Raw genomic sequence first — 10622 nt, 5'->3', positions numbered from 1 at the left:
CAGTACTAAATAATGCACATCGGAACGCCCAGAATGCACTAGATTGCACCATGGTTTTCAAAATTTTCAAGTTTGCCCCGAACCCCCAGCACATTTATGAATCCTCATGAATAGAGGGGTAGCTACGCCCCTGACATAATTGAAACCACAGTGTGGCTAAACAACACTTGTATGTTTATCCTACGCAGTGATCTCCCATGGAAATGCAATCGTCAAAGAATCTGAAGGGGATGTTTATATGGACTACATTTGAAATGCACCAAGTGTTTAAAAAAGTTGATTTCAGTCACGAAGAGAATCAACCATACCCCACACTTGTTGGAGTAAGATGAAATGTCCACTTTCCGCGAGAAAGAAAGTACATTGAAAATGTTCATTTGATTCAAGTGACTATTTTTTATAAATATGTTACAATACATAAAATACGTTATTTTTTTATAATTGTTTACCCATGTTGAATTTTATTTGGCAAATTTATAAGAGATTTATATACAAGGGCATAGCCAGAAGTTCGTGGAAAAGCTTGATAAAATGAAAACAATATGCAGCATATCTTTTAAACTTTCATACAATAATAATCAGGTAATTTGAAATTAAGAATGCGAGATTCATCGTAAAGCATGTTATAACGACAACGTAGTGATCACTATGGAAACAGGTGGTCGCGCATTCCTCCGCGGTTGCTAAAATAACCCATGACAATATCTTGTTTTGTTGACCACTCACATTGAAACCAATAAAACGGCGCGAAGGTTTGCACATTTGACGTGACGTTAATAACGTGTGATGAAGTGAAGTTTTAAGTCAGTGCGTTTGTTTGTTTATTTCAAAGGAAACATTTTAGCTTGAACGGAATAGTTAAATTTTGTTTAAAATGACGCCAGAAGACAGATTGATAAAACGGGCAGTGATACAGTTCTGTGTAAACCTAGGGAAAACTCCATCGCAAACACTTAAACTGATGAATGAAGCATCGAGTGAAACTCAAGTGAAGCGAATGCTCGTTTACAAGTGGCACAAGCGGTTCAGTGAGGGGCGGGAAAGCATTTGTGACGACGTGAGGTCTGGGCGACCGGTTTCACAAACTACAGTGTGTGACGTCGAGGCCGTGAAAAACATCGTTGACGCTGATCGTCGAGTCACTCTTTATGAAATATGCAAGATGTTGGACATGAGTTATGGGTCGGTACGGAGGATAATGAAAGACAGTTTGAAAATGAGTCGAGTGAGTGCGCGTTGGGTTCCACGGCTGCTGACAGAAGATGAGATGAGCAAAAGAGTACGAGAATCACGCCGATCCTTAGCTCGGTACTAAAAGGAAGGAAACCGTTTTCTTGAGAAAATAGTCACTTGCGATGAAACCTGACTGTTTTATTTCGACCCTGAGACAAAACAGCAAAGCAGTCAATGGAAGACTACCAGTTCCCCGCCTCCGAAGAAGGCACGACCATCCTGCTCGATAGGAAAGTATATGTTCATTTTCTTCTTTGATGTGCACGGTGTTATCCTACTCCATGCAGTTCCGCAGAGCCAATCTGTGACGGGTGCTTCCTACTAAAAGGTAAAGTGATATATAACAAAATTCATTTTTATCAATATTTAGGACTTGATAAAATCTGCATAAAACAATGTTTTAAAAAGTTTATGATTAAAAATATGGGATTGAATAAGTGTTAGTTTTAATTATATTTGATGAAGTACGCAAAACGCGACAAATGTTATAAGCCTCAGTTATGTTCTCCATTTAAGGTTTTGAGGCGTGACTTGTAGAGGGCGATGGCATTTAAGAGACCACTGGCGTTGCATGATGGGTGGATTCTTCACCAGGAAAATGCATCAGCGCATAGATCGGAGGAGGCACCGACTACCGCGACAATCCAGCTTGAAGCGGAGATCCTCCCCCCCCCCCCTTTTTCGCCAGACCTACCACCATGCGATTTTGCCCTATTTCCGAAACTTAAATGTGAACTAAAGGTAAACGCTTCAATGACTTTCAGGCACTACAGAGTGAAGCTCAGACACGCCTGTATTTTTACAAGTCAGAGTGGTTCAGTGACATTTAGCGGCAGTGGGTAGAGAGACTTCGACGTTGTATTGCGGCGAACGGCTCTTACTTTGATAAGTTATGACGTTGACGTCAGATTCTGACGTTCGAACTGCGCGGGCTATACTGATCTCATGTTAATGAAAAAGCTGTAGTTTCCTTTATATTTTATGTATCAGTTTGAAGTTTTCTATGTCATTTACAGCTGAAATAGATTTTATAGCGAACTGACGTTCGTTGAAAAATATTAAAATGTGTTGATTGTATTAAGGAATTCCACGAACTTCTGGCTATACCCTAGTATTAAGAAACTCGGAAAGTATGTGAATGGTTTGGACCGGCTTCCTCAGCCGCTAAAGAGGATATGATTATGACATACTTTTTTTAATCTTTCGAACATGAGTTTTTGAGTGAATATAAGCGAAGCGTTAAGGGTTTTAAAAATGCATCTTTTACTTGGATTTTATAGATTGTTATTACGAAATAAAGTATGGCGTATCAAACGAAGTGTTAAAGCTAAGCCATTGATGGCTGAAACCCTTCAATAAATGTTGATATGTGCTAACATATAGTCTTTGAAGTCCAATATTTGGAAATGCGTTACTAACCCGATTCAACAAAAGGCTGTTGCACAATCAGTTGATTGACATAATCACGTGATAAACCAATAACTTCCATTAAGGTTAAAATATTCAACACCTTAGTATGAGTCCCTGTGGGCGAGTCGATAAGAGATCCGTTTTTTATTCTATGTGTTATCTGCACCCCTATGTGCTTGCTCCCAACTTGAACAAGATTAATTTTTAATACTTCAATCGTTTTTTAAAAATGCAATTGAAGTAAGAAAATCAACCTGGTTACTATTATTTCTGCAATTTCAGTACCAAGGAGTAAAATAAATATACATGTAAGTGTTTTCAGATGCATTACGAGAAAAAATATGTTTGGTGCCAAAACATGAGAGAGTCTCTTTAACGGAAAAGTTTTGGCAGTTACTCAGTCAGTCAGATGGTGATAAATATAATGCATAGCATCATCGCTCTGGAGTACGAGAACGTTGTATACAGAGCATTTTTTTACTGAACATGCGTCTGTTTATGTTGATGACATAAAAGGTTTAAACTGTTTAAAGGAACAATAACATTATGAAACAACAAATCTGATTACAGATATCAGTGGCAGATCCTGGAATTGACTTAAGAAGGGGTACGTGAAACTCATGGGCTTAATCTTTCCACATCCGTCCCTCCCTCAGAACAGAAATTGAATGGCTTAAAATGTTGGACCGGGGTGGGGGTTAGACTCCCCCAATTTATAGTCCGAAATAGTGCATTTTTATCTTAATATTGTATTTTTCCCGATATTGACTGAGAACATATTATAAACGGACGATTCAAAGGGGTGGGGGACGGCGCGCGCGCTGGGACCGATTCCTCCCACCCCAACCCACCCCCTGAATCTGCAATTGAGTACATGCATTAAAACCGTCTCCGTAGCCTATTGGTTAAGGCGTTCTATACCCTTCATTAAATTGACTTAATACTTCACACAATTGTTCAGGACCATAAGCCAATGAGGTTACATAACTCCATATCCTTAATACAAGTTATGGCCCCTGATTGACTTAGGTTAAACTTTTAGGCAAGTAAAATTTAAGGGGAAGTTGGAATTTAATAAAAAAAACTTCCATGGGTCACAATGAATCCAATGAACAATGTTCTTTAATCATGAGCTATATAACTGTTCAAGCGTTAACAGACACATTCGTGTGCAGACGAAACTTTTATTGTTTTTATAAGCACAGAACTTGTATTTAGCATTTACAGTTTCTATATAATTCAACTGAAAGTTCTATTTAACCATAATATATCAAATATTAAGTCATCATTCACTAGCGGATTGAGAAGGGGTGCAGTTGGCGTGCGCTCCCTCTAAAATCGTCCAAGTTTACTTTTTGTGTCAATATATGAGAAGAAAATAATAAAATATACACATATAAATGCATCATTTCCGACTACAAATTGTTAAAAATTACTTGATTGAGTAACCCTCAATCCTCCTGCAAACGCCCCTAAGTAACGCCCCCTTCTAACGAGAATTCCTGGATCCGCCCCTGGTCATTATATATTTTGTTTATCAAACGGTACAGAGACCAAGTGACTGAATCTGACTTGCATTTAATGAATGAGATGGTCTGTAAAAGATTTCCGATGAATATCCTATGAAATTTGCAGTCCTCCCGTTTCGACTGGTCATTGTTTGTGGATTTATTATAGTACACAATTATAAAAAATACTATTACCAAGTTGTCTCTTAAGGTTACGGGAGCCTATACTGTCAAAAGTTAAATATATATAATTTGTCCCCCTAATGCCATAAAATATGGATGGTCCCCTTAATGCCTCAAAAATAATATTATATATACACTGGTCTCCATAAACCCTTCTACTTATATACTGTCCCCTTAAAACCTGCAACATACTTACAAATTATTAAGGAGACCCCAAATTACGTATATTTTTTGTTAATTAATTTAAGAAGCCTAAATTTTGTACTCATAATAAATGATCATTTCAATACTAAATTATCAACAAAAAAGCAAAATAAAGTATAAAACAAAAAATATACAAATTGTCTCCTTAATGCCGTAAAAAATATACGGTCACCTTAATGCCCTAAGTAGATATATATATATATATATATATATATATATATATATATATATATATATATATATATATGTGTGTGTGTGTGTGTGTGTGTGTGTGTGTGTGCGTGCGTGCGTGCGTGCGTGCGTGCGTGCGTGCGTGCGTGTGTGTGTGTGTGCATTTGGCTACGAACATGTTAATGTTTATGCATAATAAACGTTCTGTTCTGTTTAATTATATGTTATGTTAAATGATATGCTAAACGTGTCGTATAAATGTTGCTATGGCTATGAAGTCCACTCTTTTGTTACAATAGTGAATAACCATTTGACGATGCTTAACTTCATATCGAAAGCTTTCATTTGTGTATAAACGAGTTTCGATGAGTATCGTATCATGTTTATAGTTATACTATTGTCTATGCCAGGTTCTCCCGCTATGTGCAACGCAGTGCCCCGATCACAAACCGTTTGCTTCAGATGCAGGTTGCGTTTCAAAATGTCCTGAACCATTTTATATCAGGAACAAAACTTGTGTATTTGACTGTGGGGAAGACTTCGTTGACGAAGCTCGAGAGTGTATTCCATCTTGTCCAGATGGCTATCCGTATCAAGAAACATTGAAGACTTTCGGAAAAGAAGTGTTTATCGAAAAGATGTGCATATATAATTGTTACAATGGTGAGGTTATTTTCAACAATGAATGTCTCGTACGTTGCCCATCGTCTCAAATGTATTTAGACATTGAAGATACTCACCATCGTTGTGTTTCCAAATGTCCCGCTGATAAACAGTTTTTGTTAAACAATACCAATATCTACTATTCACAGTGTATACGCGAGTGTGAATCATTCATTTTAGATGGTTACTGTGTGACAAACTGTCCCATCAAAATGGTACATTTAAACAAAAAGTGCATGGATAGTTGTCCAGATTCTCATACTATTGTCTCAAATGGTCAATGCTTTCAAGAATGCAATGATCACTCAATACTTTCAGCCTGCAAATGTCCAGAAGACAGACCTTATCTTGAAAATAAAACTTGTGTTACCAACTGCTCAGAATTAGTTCAAATAAAGAAGTATTTAGCGGGGAACGAAGAAGAATATGAATGTGTAAATGAATGTAACCAGGAATTGGTTGTATACAACAAGACTTGTGTAGACAAATGCCCTGCCGATATGCCGTTATTAATGAATAGGACATGTGTCAAAGTGTGTCCACCAGATCAAAATATAATTGTGGTCGTTACACCTCGGCTCACATGCAACATTACAGAGCCTGAATGCGGTTGGATTCCAGAGGCGGACTTTTTTGAATATTTATTTTGCAAGGACTCTTGTCCAGAAAATGAATTTATTTTTAATCAAACTTGTGTAAAATTTTGTTCGCACCCCCTAATTGCGTGGAACAGGTCCTGTTTTATAACATGTCCAGCATCGGTGCCTTTGTTACAGTCGGGTGGAATAACTGTTCAATATCATAAGGGGTGAAAGAAAAAGGGAAGATGGGAAGCGTATATGGAAAATCAGGTTTCTCCTTCTATACCACTGAGATAAAAGCAGATACATGCGCAGACACATGTGTGGACCAAACATTTTATTTTAATGGAAGTTGTTTACCGTCCTGTCCGTCTGAGGCAAACCATGTTTTGGAAGGAAAATGTGTTGGTTGTGCTAAATTTACTCTCAATGGAGACCTATATGCTCAATGCGTTGATGAATGTCCAACTAAGTTTATCAACGACAAAGTATGCGTAGACAAATGCCCGGAAGACAAGGCACATGCGATCCACAATAAATGCTCCAAATGTCCAATTGAGAAGCCTTTCGAACTGAATAACACATGTGTCAAGAAGTGTGGAGTAGGAGCACTTGCTGATTATTCTTGCGAAAACTGTGAGGATGCAGTTATTGTCAAATGTATAAATACAAAAGCTTGTAATGAGACAGTAATGATAAATTATGATGGAATGTGCTTAAAGTATTGTCCAGACGGATATTTGTTCACTGACTTCCTTTGGATTAGTTGCTACAAGAAGAAACCTCCCATTATAATATTGGTAACATCACTTTTGTTGTCATTTGTCGTTGGAATGTGCTACAGAAAACTCATCCAGAAATACATGTATTTCATGTATGCATGCTTTTCAATACCGGTAGGTGAAACTATTGTTTTACGAAATATGAATGTTTTGTTGTAGATCCATAAAACATTTTCTGTTATGGTACATGTAATTGTATCGAGATAAATTGAAATTGAAAAACGTTAGAGTACGATTCCCTGTGCATATCCATGCGGTACAAAAAATGAAACAAACCAATCAGGAGCTGAGATTGAATTCAGCAGTCTATTTAACTTTGAAAGGGCTGTGTGTGCAGAAAAAGAAAATGTAACAGACACTCACATTAAGTAAACATATATGTAAAATAGGTCACAGTGAGTCCAGTTTCAGTTGAAAAAGAGAGCAGTGTTTGCTTTACGTAAAATTTACTTTTTGTTATTATCTTACACAATGAAAAAAAATCAAGCAAAAACCTTGAAAGCACACTTACATGGGGTCACCAAGCATAAAAAATAACATAATTGTTTATGGTGCTATCAGGAACTAGTTATTTGTGGAACATATTCTTTTCAAGAATACACCGAAACTGATTTTTATTTAATATGGTCAGCTGTTTATTATAAAATTTATTAACATTCCAGGCAGAGATAAAAAATGCTGATATTCCATTTGAAGAGCAGCGAGTAATTGACATTGAAGTGTTCGAAACAAGACTTTAAGTAGGATCTATAAGAGGCTATGCAAACTACAGGGACTCGCCCAATAGCCAAAAGCCTGTTTTAGCGCAAACTGATCAAAGCCAAACAGACAAGGGACACAACCTTCAAAACAACGAACATTATACAAATATCAAAATATCGTCGTTGATCATGCCTCTATTCCTCTGACAGTGTATTACCATCTACAACATCAATGGTGAAAGATGATGATGTCGTGAAACATTTTGCAAAATTGCCTGTCAAGAAAGGTTTTAACTTTTCTCAAAGCTTTTACTTAAATACTGTTCGAGTCAATAGTTCTTCTAGGTCGGCCGGAAACCAACAATCCCTTGTTATTGGTTACAGATGTGCGTTATAAGATTTTTTTCTCGCACATAGGTATCGGTCAAAGACTGTGAAAACAACTTTATGTATGAAATTAAATCACAAATACATGATTCATTATGCGTTATACCAAAGGCGTATATTTAAATCTCCTATTAAAACATATAGTTATAATGTAGGTGATTTTTCGGAATTTCTAACTGTTTTTTTTTTACTTAGCGACCTATCATAGTTAACCAGAGGTATACGATGGCAAACGTAAAGTAGTATATGTTCGTCAATAAAAAATATTATCAAATATCTTTAAAAATATACGGTCTCGAACATTTTATAGTTCCATTGTATAGAACATTTGCACCGTTCAGTCGTGTGCAGGTTTAATTTTTAAGTGGTCAAAACGTGTTTGACGATGGTACCACCGTGTGCTGGTCCGCTGATAATATAAAGAAAGAGGTTGAAATTGAATTGAAACATTGCTATTGTTTCAGCTCAGAAACATGTATGTCTGCATTTTGAGCGAGTGATTTATTGAATAAAAAGTTCCAATATAAAATTGTACCTCCTTTCGTTCTTAGTTATGAAAATATTTCATCCAGTTTACATATTGTTTGTAATGTTTAAAAAACATATTCCCACTTTAAAACAATATTTCTATACTTGCAGCAACGCCTGAAAGAAAAGTTTGCTACATCAAAAATACCATAAAATCAAGAAAGAGTTATTAAAAATACGCCCTAGTATGTATACCGTCTCAATGACTTTGTGTAGTACGTGCATATACAAGATTAACCATTTAAAAAGATTTCTCTTGCTATGAAAAAAGAAAGAAAATGATAATCGATTTATTACAATAAATAGCAACATTGAAACTATGTTCTGCAAATATCATGATGGTAACAATAACAATTGATAACTTGCGTGTGTCTTAAGTACATTTTCATAATATTGTGTATATAAAATGTTCAGTACCAACAGTAGCGAACATTTCAGCAAATTGAAATCAACGTCTTGTTTTTAATAAGATATTACATCTCAAAAATATATATGAAAAATAGTTTATTTCCTGCCATAACTATATACTTATTGTTATGACATACACATTTATTCTCGTAATAGATTGTTGCGAAATATGCTTACTGGTAGTCCATACCGACAACGATAGTGTAAGGGAGAGGAACTCCAGACAACGATAGTGTAAAGGGGAGGAACTCCAGACCACAATAGCGTAAGGGGGGACTCCAGACCACGATAGCGTAAGGGGGAACTCCAGACAACGATAGTGTAAGGAGGAGGAACTCCAGACAACGATAGCGTAAGGGGAAACTCCAGACAACGATAGTGTAAGGAGGAGGAACTCCAGACCACGAAAGCGTAAGGGGGAACTCCAGACCTTGATAGTGTAAGGAGGAGGAACTCCAAACCACGATAATGTAAGGAGGAGGAACTCCAGACCACGATAGTGTAAGGGGGAGGAACTCCAGACAACGATAGCGTAAGGGGGAGGAACTCCAGACAACGATAGCGTAAGGGAGGACTCCAGACCACGATAGTATAAGGGAAAACTCCAGACCACGATAGTATAAGGGGGAACTCCAGACCACGATAGTGTAAGGGGGGACTCCAGACCACGATAGTGTAACGGGGAGGAACTCCAGACAACGATAGCGTAAGGGGGAGGAACTTCAGACAACGATAGCGTAAGGGGAAACTCCAGATAATGATAGTGTAAGGAGGAGGACCTCCAGACCACGATAGCGTAAGGGGGAACTCCAGACAACGATAGTGTAAGGAGGAGGAACTCCAGACAACGATAGCGTAAGGGGGGTCTCCAGACCACGATAGCGTAAGTGGGAACTCCAGACCACGATAGTATAAGGGGAAACTCCAGACCACGATAGTGTAAGGGGGGACTCCAGATCACGATAGTGTAAGGGGGAGGAACTCCAGACCACGATAGTGTAAGGGGGGACTCCAGACCACGATAGTGTAAGGGGGAGGAACTCCAGACCACGATAGTGTAAGGGGGAGGAACTCCAGACAACGATAGCGTAAGGGGGGACTCCAGACCACGATAGCGTAAGGGGGAACTCCAGACCACGAAAGTATAACGGGGAACTCCAGACCACAATAGTGTAAGGGGGGACTACAGACCACGATAGTGTATGGGGGGACTCCAGAACACGATAGTGTAAGGGGGGAACTCCAGCCCACGATAGCTTAAGGGAGGGGGGAATCCAGACCACGATAGTGTAAGGGGAGGAACTCCAGACCACGATTGTGTAAGGGGGGACTCCAGACCACGATAGTGTAAGGGGGAGGAACTCCAGACCACGATAGTGTAAGGGGGAGGAACTCCAGACAACGATAGCGTAAGGGGGGACTCCAGACCGCGATAGCGTAAGGGAGAACTCCAGACCACGATAGTATAAGGGGGAACTCCAGACCACGATAGTGTAAGGGGGGACTCCAGACCACGATAGTGTAACGGGGAGGAACTCCAGACAACGATAGCGTAAGGGGGAGGAACTTCAGACAACGATAGCGTAAGGGGAAACTCCAGATAATGATAGTGTAAGGAGGAAGACCTCCAGACCACGATAGCGTAAGGGGGAACTCCAGACAACGATAGTGTAAGGAGGAGGAACTCCAGACAACGATAGCGTAAGGGGGGTCTCCAGACCACGATAGCGTAAGTGGGAACTCCAGACCACGATAGTATAAGGGGAAACTCCAGACCACGATAGTGTAAGGGGGGACTCCAGATCACGATAGTGTAGGGGGGAGGAACTCCAGACCACGATAGTGTAAGGGGGGACTCCAGAC

Source organism: Mya arenaria, chromosome 14 (genome assembly GCF_026914265.1).
Source record: "Mya arenaria isolate MELC-2E11 chromosome 14, ASM2691426v1".
Taxonomy (NCBI): Eukaryota; Metazoa; Mollusca; class Bivalvia; order Myida; family Myidae; genus Mya; species Mya arenaria.
The sequence above is the reverse complement of the archived record's forward strand: the minus strand, read 5'-3'. Positions refer to the sequence as shown.